This window comes from Schistocerca piceifrons, chromosome 1, assembly GCF_021461385.2.
Source record: "Schistocerca piceifrons isolate TAMUIC-IGC-003096 chromosome 1, iqSchPice1.1, whole genome shotgun sequence".
In the NCBI taxonomy this organism is placed as follows: Eukaryota; Metazoa; Arthropoda; class Insecta; order Orthoptera; family Acrididae; genus Schistocerca; species Schistocerca piceifrons.
In genome coordinates, this window is record NC_060138.1 from 591,077,498 (window position 1) to 591,093,606 (window position 16,109).

The following is a 16,109-nucleotide window of genomic DNA, read 5'->3' on the forward strand; positions in this document are numbered from 1 at the left end:
ATCATTTACCGTCTCATTTCTTAACGATGTAGTATCGAATCTAAGTACGTGGAATATCTAGTTCGAATGTTTCCACGCTCATTGCTTCTCTTGCTAGTTTGTCAAGCGGCTCATTGCCTTGAATGCCAACGTGACTGTTCAGAGGAAAAAACGGTGGACATATACTGTACGGCGGAGCACACCATTTGGTCATGGATTGCAGAAACCAATGGATACTTTCGATAGCACTTGGCTGTTGTTTGCAATGCAATCAAGCAGTCGCTCTCAGGCAATGTCAGTGAGTCGTGATGCTATTTAGACGGCCATTAACTCTCCAATATAAATATTGCATTCTTTTGGTAGAGAACCTTGATCTCTAATCCGGCTGTGTACGTATGCATAGCCGATTCGCTCCCTCATTATCTTTGGAGCCGTCTCTGTAAAAGAGGTTAAAATGTGGCTACTTCTGGATGACAGAACTAAAAGCACAGTGATAAAAACTGTAGGTTGTCCCGCATTATAGGTAAATCCTCACTGCTGGTTGGAAACATACCACGGAGGCGTTCGTAAATGTATTGCATACAGGTTATGGAAGGAAGTTCAAGTTCCCGTCGAGCTCTTCCAATCATACAGCTGCTGTCTTGTTCATGAGTAAGCTTGTCGCTAGATTGTGGAAAGCAATGGGATAATGGGAGTGGTATATACACATACGTATTTACAGGATTAATAATTATACTTGTGTGGCCTGTTATTTCAATATACAGTCACGTCAGATCTGTAAACATAATTGGTTCTAAAATTTATTTACTTACTAGCGTAGTAGTAGTATTTTTGTAAACTAACGAACACTAACACACACAGCACACAAACACCACCTACATACACCACCTACATACAAGGAGGTGAAAAAAGTCATGGATATCGATATGTTTAGATACAGATGGCAGTAGTACCGCGTACACAAGTTATAAGAGGGCATGACATTGGTGGAGATGTCATTTGTACTCAGGTGATTCATGTGAAAAGGTTTCCTATGTGATTATGGCCGTAAGATGGGAATGGACAGACTTTGAACGCGGAATGGTAATTGGAACTACACGCATGGGACATTCCATTTAGGAAATCGTTAGGGAATTCAATATTCCGAAATCCACAGTGTCAAGAGTGTACGAGAAAGCTAGATTTCGGGCGTTATCTTCACCAGAACAACGCAGTGGCTACACAGTGTGAAATAACCGCAGAAATCAATGTGGACGTACGACGAACGTTATAGTTAGGGCAGAGTGTTGAAATTTTGCGTTGATGGTCTATGGTAGCGGCCGAGCGGCGCGAGTGTCTTGCTAACAGTACGTCGCCTTCTGTGGCTCTCCTGGGCTCGTGCCCACATCGGTTGGAATCTAGACGACTGGAAACCGTAGCCTGGTTATAAGAGTCCCGATTTCAGTTGGTAAGAGCTGATGTGTTCTAATGTGGCGCAGAACCCACGAAACCACTGACCCAAGTTGTCAACAAGGCACCGTACTAGCTAGAGGCAGCTCCATAATGATGTGTGCTATGTTTACTTAGAATGAACTGGATCCTCTCGTCCAACTGAACCCATCATCGATTGGAAATGGTTATGTTCGGCTACATGGGAACGATCTGCGCCATTTCAGGGACTTCATGTTCACAAAAAAAAAAAAAACCATGGAATTTTTATGGATGACAATGCGCCGAATCACAAGGCCACAGCTGTTCGTGATTGGTTTGAAGCGAATGGTTTGGCATCCAGATTGCCCGAAATGAATATTGTCGAAAATTTATGGGATCATAATCGAGAGATCAGTTCATGAACAAAATACTGTACTATCAACACTTTCGTAATTATGGATGGCTCTAGAGACTATATGGCTCAGTATTTCTGCAGGGGACTTCCAACGACTTGAGTGCATGTTACGTCGAAATGTTGCATTACGCCGACAAAAGAAGGTCGGACACGATGTGACGAGGTATCCCATGACTTTTGTCGCCCCAGTGTAATGCCAACTGACTGTTACGCTGACAGTTGATGGAACGAGGAATATTCGAATGGAATCGTCTAAGGTAAAAGCACGTCAGTTTGTCGTGTATACTCATCAGCGCTCGTCGTGATAGTTCATTCAAAACAAAATTCCCGTTTACTCACCATTCCATAGGGGCGATAGGTGATCAAATACTTTTTATGCGATAGTGTAGGTCGGGATAAGAAGACGATCGGCCAATTCTTCGGCTCGACGCTTTAGTGTCTTTGTACCACTAATTGTACACGACTCACATTTTGGGATGAGGACGCTGTGGAGTGGTTCTTCCTCTCTCGTTGTGTTGGGAGGTATGAAATGCCTTCTGCTGTATCCGCTGGAAGTCCTGTAGGCTTTGCTGTAGGTTTCCGCGGGCTTTGTAAGGATGGAAGTCACGATGGCTGGAGGTGTCTCTTTCACACAATTTTTCGGTTTAGTTTTATGTTCTTGGTATACAGCAAGTAGCAGATTTTTGAAAACGTTGAGGTAGGTACGGAGGTAACAGCGACTTTGGTATAATTGGTCATATCGACTGGGTTTGCGCGTTCATATTTTTTCCTCGTGTCAAGACAATAACAGGAGGACCATCGTTTTATATTCGGACCATCGTTTTATATTCATATAGTTTATTTTATTTTTTAAATACTGTGCAAACCCGTGAACATGGGGAATGGTGTTCGGTACAGTTTACACAAAGGCCAATGTTCGCAAGGACGACCTTGGTGAATGGATCTTCCACTGTTTCCGTGTTTTCTTTCACGTCACACCTGTACACCGCAACCAACTTTCTCTGGGCGGATAGTGCCTTCACAGGCTACAAGGAAAGCGCCTGAATCCATTCGATTTTTTTTTTACCTTTTTGTGCTCGTCAGACAAAATACACGCCTCGCCATGCTACATTAGCATGTAGCTTCTCATCTGTCTGGAATGTAAGATCTCAGTGAAATGTAACTCCTTGTATCATATTCAAAGTTTTATGTAGAATAGGCACTGGTACAGGACGACAATTATTGAACTATATAAAAAAGTGAATTATTACAAACCATGGCGTGCCCTCACTTTATTCAACATTTAAACATCACTACAGATATTCGCGTTTAGGTTATGACATGTTCGGTATTGGCGATGATTTGGAGCAGACGAATAACGAAATTGTGCATGACCCGCTAACGTGTCGGAATATTGATGCTGTCGACGACCTGAATGACTATTTTCAGCTCAGCAATGGTTTTGGGGTTACTGCTGTAGGCCCACAAAAAGGAGTTGCTTGTGTTCAGATCCGAAGAATATGGCGGCCAATCGAGGCCCATGCTAGTGACCTCTGGGTACCCCAGAGCCAGAATGCGGTCCCCTAAGTGCTCCTCCAGGACTTCGAACACTCTCCTTCTTCCATGCATGAACCACATCTTGTCGAAATTAGGATCACTATGGATAATGAGGTTGAAATCACCTCCCAAAACCTTCACGTACCGTTCGGTAGTCACCGTCCCATCTAGGAATATCACACCGATCATTCCGTGACTGGACATTGCACACCACATCGTTACCCGGTGAGGGTGAAGGGACTTCTCGATCGCGGAATGCCGATTCTCAGTCCCCCAAATGCGCCAATTTTGCTTCTTGACGAACCCATTCAAATTAAAGTGGGCTTCGTCGCTAAACAAATTCATGCAGCGCATACTAATTCCCATCGTGCCCCGCGGCCAACCGTGCAGTTTGAACGTCCTAACACAAACCGTTTAGAAGTTATGACGATTTTATTTCATATAGTTCTACAATTGTTACCCTGCATGTCATCCAGTTCAAAGTACTTGAGATTGTGGAACAATTTTTCTGACGAATCTAGTTCTCCAGATTTATCTTCTACTTGCTCTAAGATAAATATGGCTTCTTTGCTGCAAAAGGATCTCCACCTTTTATTAGTACACAACTTTGTCAGCATGACCAGGAAGGATTCAGGATTCACGCTCATGACAGTGGAAGTTCAAAAACGTAACAATTTTTTTTTTTCATGTGATATTTCACCATTTTTTCACTGCATTTGTTGCTATAGGTAGATTTTTCTTCATAAGTAAGAGATTCTTCGATGAATTTTGCACGGCATACAAACCACACTTACAGGTGTAAGAAACTATGTAATTTATGAAAAAATGAGTGAGCTGTAATATTTTAAACTTCCATGTTTAGAAAAAACTCAAATTATATCATTAATTAACTCAATTTTTACCACAGTTTTTGATAGATTTGGAAAATTCTTAAGTTTCATACACCTTTAAGTATGGTATACCCTAAGTATGGTTTTTACGCTGTGCAAAATTCATCGAAAAATCTCTCTTAGTTATGAAGAAAAGAGTATCTGTAGCAACAAATGCAGCCAATAGCAAGTGAAAAAACGATGAAGTGTCACATGTAAAAAAATGTTTTGTTATGTTTTTGAACTTACACTGCTATGAGTGTGGAACCTGAATCCTTCCTGGTCATGCAGATAAAGTTTTATAAATGTATTTGTAAAACTATAGCCAGGGGAAATTAAAATGTCCTGTGGAGCCTCTCCTGCTGCAAGTCGGCCCGTTTGACGTCCAACCACCTTAAAGAGCTTCGAAGAGCAGTTGTAGAGGGTTGTGTGATAGCTCAATTTGGAAGAGTACTACCGGTGTGGCTCGAGTTCAAGTCCAGTATACTATTTTCGTATCAGGAAATTTCATGACGGGGATATGCTTTTGACATACAGACAGCAAATGTTGATAAATCTGATTACATAGACTCATTAGTAGTTATTCTAGTAGTCCTTGTTTCATGTAATATATTTCTCTGCTTGATTATCATCACCAAATCTAAAGTAGGCTATGATTTGTATGTACAGTATCCATTAACCGTTAACATCAAGTCGCATGGACAGTTTTCATCATTGCTACTGCACTCAAGCGCTTGCCTTTTCAGAAGATCAATATTGGACCTGATCCAGGTGCTTGCCATTTAACTGTAAATATTGCCCCATTTCAATACATCACAAATTCGTATAATAAAAACTATGTATATGAAATTTTAATTGCCGTAGTCAGTGAGAAGGCGCGCGCTCGTGTGCACGGTCAGTACGTGTGGGTCGCCTCAAACCGGAACACCCAGGAAGGGCAGGCAGCAGTTGGGAGGGCAGCGACCCCTGCCTTACGCATGCCACCGCGAGCTTCTACTTCCTTCCGAAGGTGGCCGTCCGCGCATCTCCAATCGGACGGACGCAGCAGTCGTCGCATTTACGATGAAGGAAGAGGGGCGATCATCTGTCGCATACTTAACGAATGTAGAAGTCAAGAGCGGCAGCGTGTCGTCCGGTCGACTGGAGGAGCACCGTCGTTCAATCTTTCGAAAGCGTCTTATCACTCAACGGCAGGATTACACTTCCTGCCAACTTTATTACAAGCTCGCCGTAAGATGTTGTGGTCGAGCAGTTCTAGGCGCTTCAGTACGGAACCACGTGGCTGCTACGGTCGCAGGCTCGAATCCTGCCTCGGGCATGAATGTGTGTGGTGTCCTTAGGTTAGTTAGGTTTAAGTAGTTCTAAGTCAAGGGGACTGATGACCTCAGATGTTAAGTCCCATAGTGCTCAGAGCCATTTCAACCATTTGAACTGTAGGGCTACACTTTTATATGAAAACTATAGAGAACGGTCGCAAATGTGACGCCTTGCACATGTTTTTGAACAGCATCCAAAGGTCAGTTACACAGCACGCATGGAGCAACTAGATATTTCGTTCGGTACAGGTTACTGCGTTAGGTGCTTTACGCAGAGAGAAGAACGGTGTTAGCGTTCAGCGACACGTGACGGCAGCGCTACTAGCCAGCCGGCTTTTCCGGTGTTCAGCCTAATGACGAGTGAGTTCCACTCAACTCTCCCAACCACGAAAATAATCAGCCTCGAACATTGCGTTCGGTTCTTAGCCGGACGGAAGCTGCAATCGATGAACAGGGCTATCTTTCAATTCCGGAAGAAGAGAGTGGTCTACTTTTTGACGTGGTTTGTTGATTTGGGGAAGGGGACCAAACAGCGAGGTCATCTGTCCCATTGGATTAGGGAAGGATGGGGACGGAAGTCGGCTGCGCCCTTTCACACTAGCCAACGCGACGTTTGCCTGAAGCGATTTCGGGAAATCAGGATGGAGCGAATGGCTTTATTCGCAGAGTCTGCCTCTCAGCGAATATTTAGTGCTTTCAATCTATTGCACGAAAGGTCTTGGCATCTGCTGTATACCTTCCTTTACGTTGCTACAACATACTTTACTCTCTTATCACAAATTATTGTGTCAAATGGCCGTGAGAAAAGCGTTTATTCCTACAAAAATTGGTAATCATTAAGGCAAAGCCGTATACGCAATTTTATACTTTATGTAATCCTGTTCACAAATATATGAAATCGTAATAGTAACGCGCTAAGACGCGACAAAAGCACATTTTATACACCTGCAGCTATAATGAAGCCCCTATGAAATGATAGTTCTCAACAGATGCAGATACGTATAGTAAACCGTAGTACATCAACCACCATGTGATCCCCAGTTAATCAGTGCTAAACTGTCTGTAAGAAATCGCGACAGGCATAATTTAATTACTTTCCTGACAATTGCGAAAAAAATTATAGGTGTTTGTGCTTTAACGTGAAGTCTGCGGCCGGGGCTCACAAAATACTGGGTAAGATCTACGGCCAGACACCTGTTAGTGAAAGAACGGGCAGAGAATGGCGATTTTGACGTCGAAGAACGGCATGGCGGCGGGAGAGAGAAGGTTTTCGCAGCTACTGAAGCCGACGGAAACAATCACATGAGATCTTTATCGAAAGCAATTGATGCGTTTGCACCGAGCACTGAAAAGACAAACTGCCTCAAAACAGTGTTACCTTACAGTGGAAAGGTGATTTTGCAGCATGACAATGCTTGTCCATGTCGCAAAAATACTTGAAAACGTACTTGGAAACGTTTAAATGTTAAGTCCTGTCCAACCTGCCGCATTCTTTCGGCATCACGCCTTCTGACAACCACCTTTCTCGATCAACGGCATAAGCGTGGCTTACCAGTACTTCGGGTCATATGAACAAGTGTAAAATTAGCTCGACTCATGGATCTCCTGAAGAGGCGCCGTGGGATTAGCAAGCTGCCCGAAACTGGGAAAAGTAGTGGCCAGCAACGGCAAATGCTTTGAATCGTAAATATTTTGTTGGAAATAATATTTCAATTGGATTTGCTCCTGTCTCCAAAAGGAATTTCTTTGTATTAGAATGTTGCCGCCGTGAACTGAGCAACAGTTGAGACGATACGACAAATTGAGGCTTTATACAGAATTGACAGAAATGATTCCTTTTTTTTCTTCAATAATGGAGCAATAGCAGGAACAGAGTGGCTACGTTTTGATCTTCCACGATGGTCCATCCCCACACATTATTTCTAATATGATGAGAACATCAAATATTGCGGCGCTTGAAGGAACACCGTAGAATTGACTTATCTTGAGGGGAAACGTCTCGCAATGTTATTGTTCAGTGATCGCCGCTGATTGCCACCGTCGCTAAAATTAAGCTAGCTGCTGCGTAGACAGGGCTAGTCTCTTATGAAAGAGATGCTCTGTTGCTTTGATGGATGACCGTTTTGGATGCGGGTGCCCATCTGCAGTTTATTTTGCTTCTGTATTCCGAAAGACAATAAAGATTTTAGAGGGTTCCAGGACAAAAATAAACTGAAAATGCAAAACCGTGTCCGAAACAGAGCATTGCTTTCACAGGAGACAGTCACGATCACTGAAAAACAACGCTGCGGGACGTTCCGCCTATGACCCGTCAGCGTACAAAGTCACATTTGCTGCCAAGTGGATTGCCTAGTAGCAAGCGCCAGCGCTTGTAGCTTCGACTCTCTGTAGCGTCTGTGAATCACGTGTTTCTCGAAACACCTGTAATCTATCTAAATTTGTCACAAAATTTCTCGAACAATCTTTAGACAACATTAATTGTATTTTACTTTCTATTTGTCCAAAGATCTTTCACCTGCCAGTCAGCTGCAACAGCTTCTACGAACTATTTCAAATATCATATAAATAGTAAGAAATCCCACTCATCACTGATGCTAATGTTCGGTTTGTGGGGCGCTCAACTGCGCGGTCATCAGCGCCCATACAAAGTCCCAATTTTTACACAGTCCAATTTTTTTACACCGTCCAATCTAGCCACTGTCACGACAGATGAGGAGGAGGAGGAGGAGGAGGAGGAGGAGAACACAAACATCGAGTCCCCGGGCAGAGAAAACCACCAACCCGGCCGGGAATCGAACCCGGGGACCCCGTGATCGAGAGGCAGCAACGCTAACCACTAGACCACGAGCTGCGGACGTCTCTCATCACTGGTTATCCCTTTCCACATCACTTCATCAAAATATACTTCTGCTTCATGTGATTATTAACCACTTTAACGATCTACACACACGGTTTTATTTAACTCCCTGGCAAATTATAACTCTATCCGGTGATTCGAACTCACGACCTTTGCACACAGTTTTAATCTCCCAGGAAGTTTCACGGTATTTTTTTTCTTGAACATCATCATCATCATCATTTAAGACTGATTATGCCTTTCAGCGTTCAGTCTGGAGCATAGTCCCCCTTACAAAATTCCTCCATGATCCCCTATTCAATGCTAACATTGGTGCCTCTTCTGATGTTAAGCGTATTACTTCAAAATCATTCTTAACCGAATCCAGGTACCTTCTCCTTGGTCTACCCCGACTCCTCCTACCCTCTACTGCTGAACCCATGAGCCTCTTGGGTAACCTTGCTTCTCCCATGCGTGTAACATGATCCCACCATCTAAGCCTGTTCGCCCTGACTGCTACATCTATAGAGTTTATTCCCAGTTTTTCTTTGATTTCCTCATTGTGCACACCCTCCTGCCACTGTTCCCATGTACCAGTACCTGCAATCATCGTAGCTACTTTCATATCCGTAACCTCAACCTTATTTATAAGGTAACCTGAATCCACCCAGCTTTCGCTCCCATACAACAAAGTTGGTCGAAAGATTGAACGGTGCACAGATAACTTAGTCTTGGTACTGACTTCCTTCTTGCAGAAGAGAGTAGATCGTAGCTGAGCGCTCACTGTGTTAGCTTTGCTACACCTCGCTTCCAGTTCCTTCACTATGTTGCCATCCTGTGAGAATATGCATCCTAAGTACTTGAAACTGTCCACCTGTTCTAACTTTGTTCCTCCTATTTGGCACTCAATCCGTGTATATCTCTTTCCCACTAACATTACTTTCGTTTTGGAGATGCTAATCTTCATACATAGTCCTTACATTTCTGATCTAGCTCTGAAACAGAACTTTGCAAACTTTTAATCGAATCTGCCATCACAACTAAGTCATCCGCATATGCGAGACTGCTTATTTTGTGTTCACATATCTTAATCTCACCCAGCCAGTCTATTGTTTTCAACATATGATCCATAAATAATATGAACAGTGGAGACAGGTTGCAGCCTTGTCTTACCCCTGAAACTACTCTGAACCATGGACTCAATTTACCGTCAACTCTAACTGCTTGCCTGACTATCTATGTAAAGACCTTTAATTACTTGCAAAAGTTTGCCTCCTATTCCATAATCACGTAGAACAGACAATAACTTCCTCCTAGGAACCCGGTCATATAACGATACAATTACTACAGCAGTGTCATGAGTGATTTGTTCTTTAATACACATTTTTTGTGGGAGAAAATCAATTAAATGCGTTGTCGACAATGTACTGAGAATGTTAGTGTGTGTGTGTGTGTGTGTGTGTGTGTGTGTGTGTGTGTGTGTGTGTGTTATATTCTTGCACGACACTGGTCAAACGTTAATAAAAGAAATAAGAACCAAACGAACAGATTTTAAAAATATGATTGCATATTATTAAACGAACGTCATTACCAAAGCTGTGATGGTCACCTGATGGGTTTGTGTGTGTGTGTGTGGGGGGGGGGGGGAGAGGGGGGAGGCGGGGGGGGGCCGGGGGGGGGGGGGTTAGGCCGCAAAAGATCTAACGTCAAAAGCGCCATTATAGAACCATAGATCGCTGAGATCGCGAGGGTGAAAAACATCTGCGATTTCCAATACAGAAAGGAAATAAAAACAAATCTAAAACGTCAAGACGTTGAGGAAGAGTATCTAAAAGACGTCGACAAGACACCGGAGTCACTAGGTAGAAATCAAATCTCTTTTTTCATATTGCTGCTTTTTAAAAAACTTGAACGCGAGACACAGCTCGCACGTCATCCGCTAAAATGTCCGGCAAAGTGGGCGGCAGCCCGACCCTGAGACGTAAGTGGCTAAAATAGGGGCAGAGGATCAGGAAATGTCTGTTAATGGCTGGCTACAGAAAGGACAGCTGGGTGCAGGGTCGCCACGCAACAAGTGGCGGTGACGAAAGCAGCAGTGCCCTACTCACAACTGAGCTAACATTACTTCCTCACGGCGAGACGGCCGGAGGAAGTCGACCAGGCTGTTGGGAGAGGTTTGACTTCTCTGGGTTTGTTCCCATCAAGGGAGCACCAATGGTGATGCCAAAGTGACGTGATACGCCGACAGAGGAAAGTACAAATACCTTGAGAGGGAACAGAGTAAGAGGCGGGCCGACCGAGATGGATTTCGGCCTAGGCTGCAGCATCAGCAGCGTCATTCCCAGGCACACCAACATGGCCAGGAACCCACATGAACATCACTTGGGCTCCCCCATCCGGGAACAAATGGAGGCAGTCCCGGATCCGTCGAACGATGGAGTGGACTGGATCGGGATCATCTAGACTCTGAAGGGCGCTGAGGGGGGTCAGAGCAGATCGAACAGCGAGAGAGCTGGTGCCTCCAGATGTAGTGAACAGCCTGATAGAGGGTAAAAAACTCTGCGGTAAAAATTGTGCACTGGTCGAGAAGCCGGTATTGAAACTTATCAGCCCCGATGACAAAAGCAATTTTATACTGAAACCTATTTGTAACTATAACGTGCATTTCTGTTCACTGTAGATCCCAAACTGAGTGACTGATATGTGCAGGAAAAAACTCTAGGTAAATACAAATACTACAAAGCTTCAGTTTCAAAACAAATATTAGAAGGCAGACACCCACGAAAGTCGGAAAAACACTGTGGGAAATGCTCTACACACACTTTTACCTCTCTCCCATCAACAGAGAAAATTCCTTTGCACTTTTTTCCGATATATACACATTTAGTAAAGCCCGTGCTAAGTTTATTCTTCGCTGGCGGTTTTACTGCAGTGCGGAGTTACGTAAAAGAATGCACCTTGACAACAGCCAAACAAAACAAACTGTTAAACTTAAAACGCAGTCGACAAAATAAACTGCGTTCACTGCCTCATTTCTCTTACTGCGGGAACCACGCAATATTCATGAGACACGTGATAATGCCTCTTTATTACGCTGCAAACATAAATACGCATCTATTTCACTTTATTTTTCCCTCTTATCTGCTACGAGCGCCAATATATTTACTATTTAGTTTTCCTTTTTCCGTAATCAGGACAACAATTTTCATGTACTAGTCAACAAAGAATAATGACTTACTTCCTCCTGTGTCTCAAATACAATACTCACCAGCCGACGCAACACTAAAGCGATTAATAAACAGGCAACAATACAGTATCACAAAATAGGACCAGTTTAATTGTTTTCTTAGGCCAAAACGGGTTGAATTAAGTTGGGTCGTACTATCTTTAACATGAAAAGGAAGGAAGGAAGGAAGGAAGGAAGATTGGGTTTAACGTCACGTTGATATCTAAGTCATTAGAGACGGAGTACAGTCTCAGATTGTATCAGGGATGGGTTAGGAAATCTGCCGTACCCTTTCAAACGAACCATCCCGACATTCGCCTGGAGCGATTTAGGGAAATCGCGGAAGACTTAAATCTCGATGGCCGGGTTTACCGTCGCCATCCCGAATGCGAGTCCAATGTGCTAACCACTGCGCCACCACGCTCCGTTGAAGAAGCAGTTCAGGCAGAGGAATGTGTATTTGGGCCAGCGGGAAGAGCCTTCTTCCCCACCCAAGTAAACTACAGTTTTATACCATCTTGAGAAGATTCATCACCGATGACGGATTTTCTTACCCGGTGGATCAGTCAAGAGACGCACGACGGTCGGGCTATCATTGCCACAACACGAAATTCTTTGTTGCGGATAACAAGGGGAGCACAAAAGCATTTGAATGAAGGCCATCTGACTAGTGAAACAACGTTGTAACTAAAACAACAAAAATTTTGTGTGTGTGTGTGTGTGTGTGTGTGTGTGTGTGTGTGTGTGTGTGTGTGTGTGTGAGTGCGCGCGCGCGCGGATAGATGGCCGCTCCTTCAGCAGGGTCCGAGGAGGCGCACGGTGGATGGGGTTTACGGGTTATTGGGAGCTCCAATGTTAGGCGCGTTATGGAGCCCATTGGGCAGATAGCGTTAAGTGCTGAAAAGAAAGCCAATGTGCACTCAGTATGTCTACCTGGCCGTGTCATCCGAGATGTGGAGGCGGCCTTGACTGAGTGGAGGGTGCTGTCGTCTGCAAGGTGTGGTTCACGTCGGCAAACACGACGCCTGTCGCACGGGTTCCGAGGCGATCCTCAGTTCGTACAGGTGGTTGGCGGAGGTGATAAACACTGTTGGTCTCGCGCGGGGGGTGCAGCAGAGCTTTTAATTTGCAGCATTGTTCCCAGAGTTGATCTTTGGTTTGGAGCCGAGTGGAGGATGTCAACGAAAATTTCTTTGATTCTGTGACGGTCTTGGCTGCAGATGTCTAGACATGAGTTATCATGTTGGGGATTTCTAGGACTCCCCTCCATAGGTCAGGGGTGCACTACACAAAGGTTCAAAAGACTCTGAGCGCTATGGGACTTAACATCTGAGGTCATCAGTCCCCCAGAACTTAGAACTACTTCAACCTAACTAACTTAAGGACATCACACACATCCATGCCCGAGGCAGGATTCGAACCTGCGAGCGTAGCGGTTGCGCGGTTCCGGACTGAAGCGCCTAGAACCGCTCGGCCACACCGGCCGGCCTACATAAAGGAAGCAACCACTTGGGTATCAGAGAACCTGTTGAGTGTAGATGGAGGTTCTTTAGGCTAGGCGGTAGTTTGAGGTGCTCTAATGAACACGCAACAGTCGATTCACAGCAAGCCAAGTCAAACGGTGTTCAGAATAAAGACACTTCGACCGTCACAATTTTTATCAGCAAACTAAGTATTCGTAATAAAGATCCCGAATTTACTGTCTTTCAGGTAAGTTCTCGCGGTCACATTGTTCTTGGGACAGAGAGCTGACTGAAACCGAAGTGGAAAGCTCTGAGATATTTAGCGAGTTGTGGAACTCACGTCGGAAACACAGAGGCCATAGGACGGGGAGTGTTCATTGCAGTTGACAAAAAATATTATCTCTATCGAGGTCGAAGTTGAAGTTGAGTGTGACAGTAAAGTCATCTGGTCGCGTATAAAAGGTGTAGGTGAAACTTAAGTTAAACGTTGGCTATCCGATTCCGCTGTGACATTTCTAGAGTCATTCAAAGGAAGTCTACGTTCAGCAGCGCGTAAATAGCCAGATCATGCAATTCTACCTAATTGGAGACGCCTTTAACCTCCCAAGTATAAACTGGGATTTCTATGGATTCATTGCGGGGGAATAGCGACAGTCACGCGAAATACTTCCGAACACGTTTTCTAAAAGTTGTCTTGAGCAGCTAGCTCCGCAGCCGACGTACAATGGAAATATTTTAGAAACTGTAGCTACAAGGCCGCACCTAATCGACAATGTTAGTACAGCACGGGGACTAGCGATCATGTCGTTTCGCAACTATGACTAAGAAAGTTAAACAGTCAAAAAGGCTAGGAGTGTGTTTCTGCTACATGGAGCAGATGAGCAGCTATTAGCATCTCACTTAGACAGTGAATTGGCATCACTTAGTTCCAGTAAAATGGATGTAGGGAAATACGGGAAAAATTTAAGCAGATTGTAAATCGTGGTCTGGAGAGCTACGTGCCTAGTAAGTGGATAAAACATGGAAAAGATCCGCCATGTTTTAATTACGAAGTTCGGCAGATGTTGAGGAAGCGGAGAAGGTTGCACCCTAGATCCAAAACAGGACTCCCAGATGACAAGCGAAGGTTAGTAAAGCTTCGTGCGTCTGTAAAAATATCTATGCGCCAAGCATAGAACTACCACCGTCACAACTTAGTAAAATATCTAGCAGAGAACCCGACAAAATTCTGGCAGTATGTAAAATCGCTAAGCGGGTCTAAGGCTTCCATTCAGTCTCTTGTTGACCAGTCTGATGTAGCAGTTTAAGATAGCAAAACTAAAGCGGAACTTATAAATTTCGCGTTCCAAAACTTGTTCCCACAGGAGAACCGTACAAACACAATGTCATTTGACCATCGAAGACATAGAAATAAGCATACTTGGCGTAGATAAACAAACGGAAAGATTGGAAAACAAATTAATCATCAGGTCCGGATGGAATCATAGTTCGATTTTACAAAAAAGAGTACTTTACGGTATTGGCCCCTTACCTAGCTTGCATTTATCGCGTAACTCTCGCCCAGAAATATTCCCAAGGGATTGGGAAAAAGCTCAGGTGTCTTCAGTATACAAAGAAGGTAAAACAACAGACCCACAAAATTACAGACCAATATCTCTAACTTCTGTTTGCTGCAGAATCCTTGAACATATTCTGAATTCGAATACAATAACTTCTTATAAATCTTACGTCCCACGAATCAACATGGTTTTAGAAAGCATCGCTCATGCGAAACTCATACTGAGAACACTCGTGACGGGCGACAGATAGATTCCATATTTCTACATTTCGGGAAAGCATTTAACACGATGTCCCATTGCAGGCTGTTAACGAAGGTAGGAGCACACGCAAGTATGTTCCCAGATGTGTGACTGGGTCGAAGACTTCTTAAGTAATAGAACCCAGTAGATTGTCCTCGACAGCGACTGTTCATCGGAGACAAGGGTATCGTCCAGGAGTGTCCCAGGAAAGAGTGATAGGACCGCTATCATTCTCTATATACATAAATGATTTAGCGGACAGGGTGGAAAGCAACCTGCAGTTGTTTGCTGATGATACAATGGTGTACAGGAAGGTGTCAAAGTTGAGTGACTGTAGGAGGATACAAGACAGACAAAATTTCTAGTTGATGAGTGACAGCTTGCCCTAATTGCAAAAAAAATGTAAGTTAATGCGGATGAGTACAAAGAACAAACCTGTAATGTTCGGATACGGTATTACTAGTGTCCTACTTGACACAGTCAAGTCGTTTAAACATCTGGGTGTTAAACTGCAAAGCGATATGAGGTTATAACTAGGATGTGAAAACTGTGGTAGGGAACGCAAATGGTCGACTTTGGTTTATTGGGAGAATTTTAGAAAAGAGTGGTTCACCCATAAAGTAGACTGCATATTGGATGCAAGTGCGACCTATTTTTGAGCACTGCTGGAGTGTTTGGGATCCCATACCAAGTTGGATTGAAGGAAGACATCGAAGCAATTCAGAGGTGGGCTGCTAGATTTGTTTCCAGTAGGTTTGAACAATACGTAATTGTGCTTCAGGAACTCAAATTGGAATCCCTGGAAGGAATTTACGTTCTTTACCAGAAACACTACTGAGAAAATTTAGGAACTGGAAATTGATGCTCACTGCTGAACCATTCTACTGTCGTCAACATACATCTCATGTAACAACCACAAAAACAAGATAGGAGTAATTTGGGGCTCATACAGAGTTTGTACAGACAGTCTTTTTGTGTCCCTTGCTATATTTGCAAGAGGAGCAGGAAGGGGGGATTGGAGAAGTACTGATACATGGTACCTTCCGCCATACACCGTGCAATGGCTTACAGAATATGTAAGTAGAGATAGCTGCGAGCCTTGCAGTTGCCTGCAAGAAGGTGGAACATGATTTCGCAAGTAACAAACACTGTAGATGTAGAAAGAAATACTGTGGGGTAAGAAGCAGCAAATTCCTATTGAAGGAGGAAGGATGAGGAGAAGGTGGGGGTTGGACAGAGGGGAGGGGTGCACACAGTGGA

At 44.0% G+C, this 16,109-nt stretch overlaps 1 protein-coding gene across 16 annotated transcripts in view; it reads right to left on the minus strand.

The window, feature by feature from the left end:
- LOC124803042 (RNA binding protein fox-1 homolog 3-like) overlaps window positions 1–16,109 on the minus strand; it is a 454,277-nt gene that overhangs the window by 292,377 nt on the left and 145,791 nt on the right. The window lies entirely within an intron of this gene.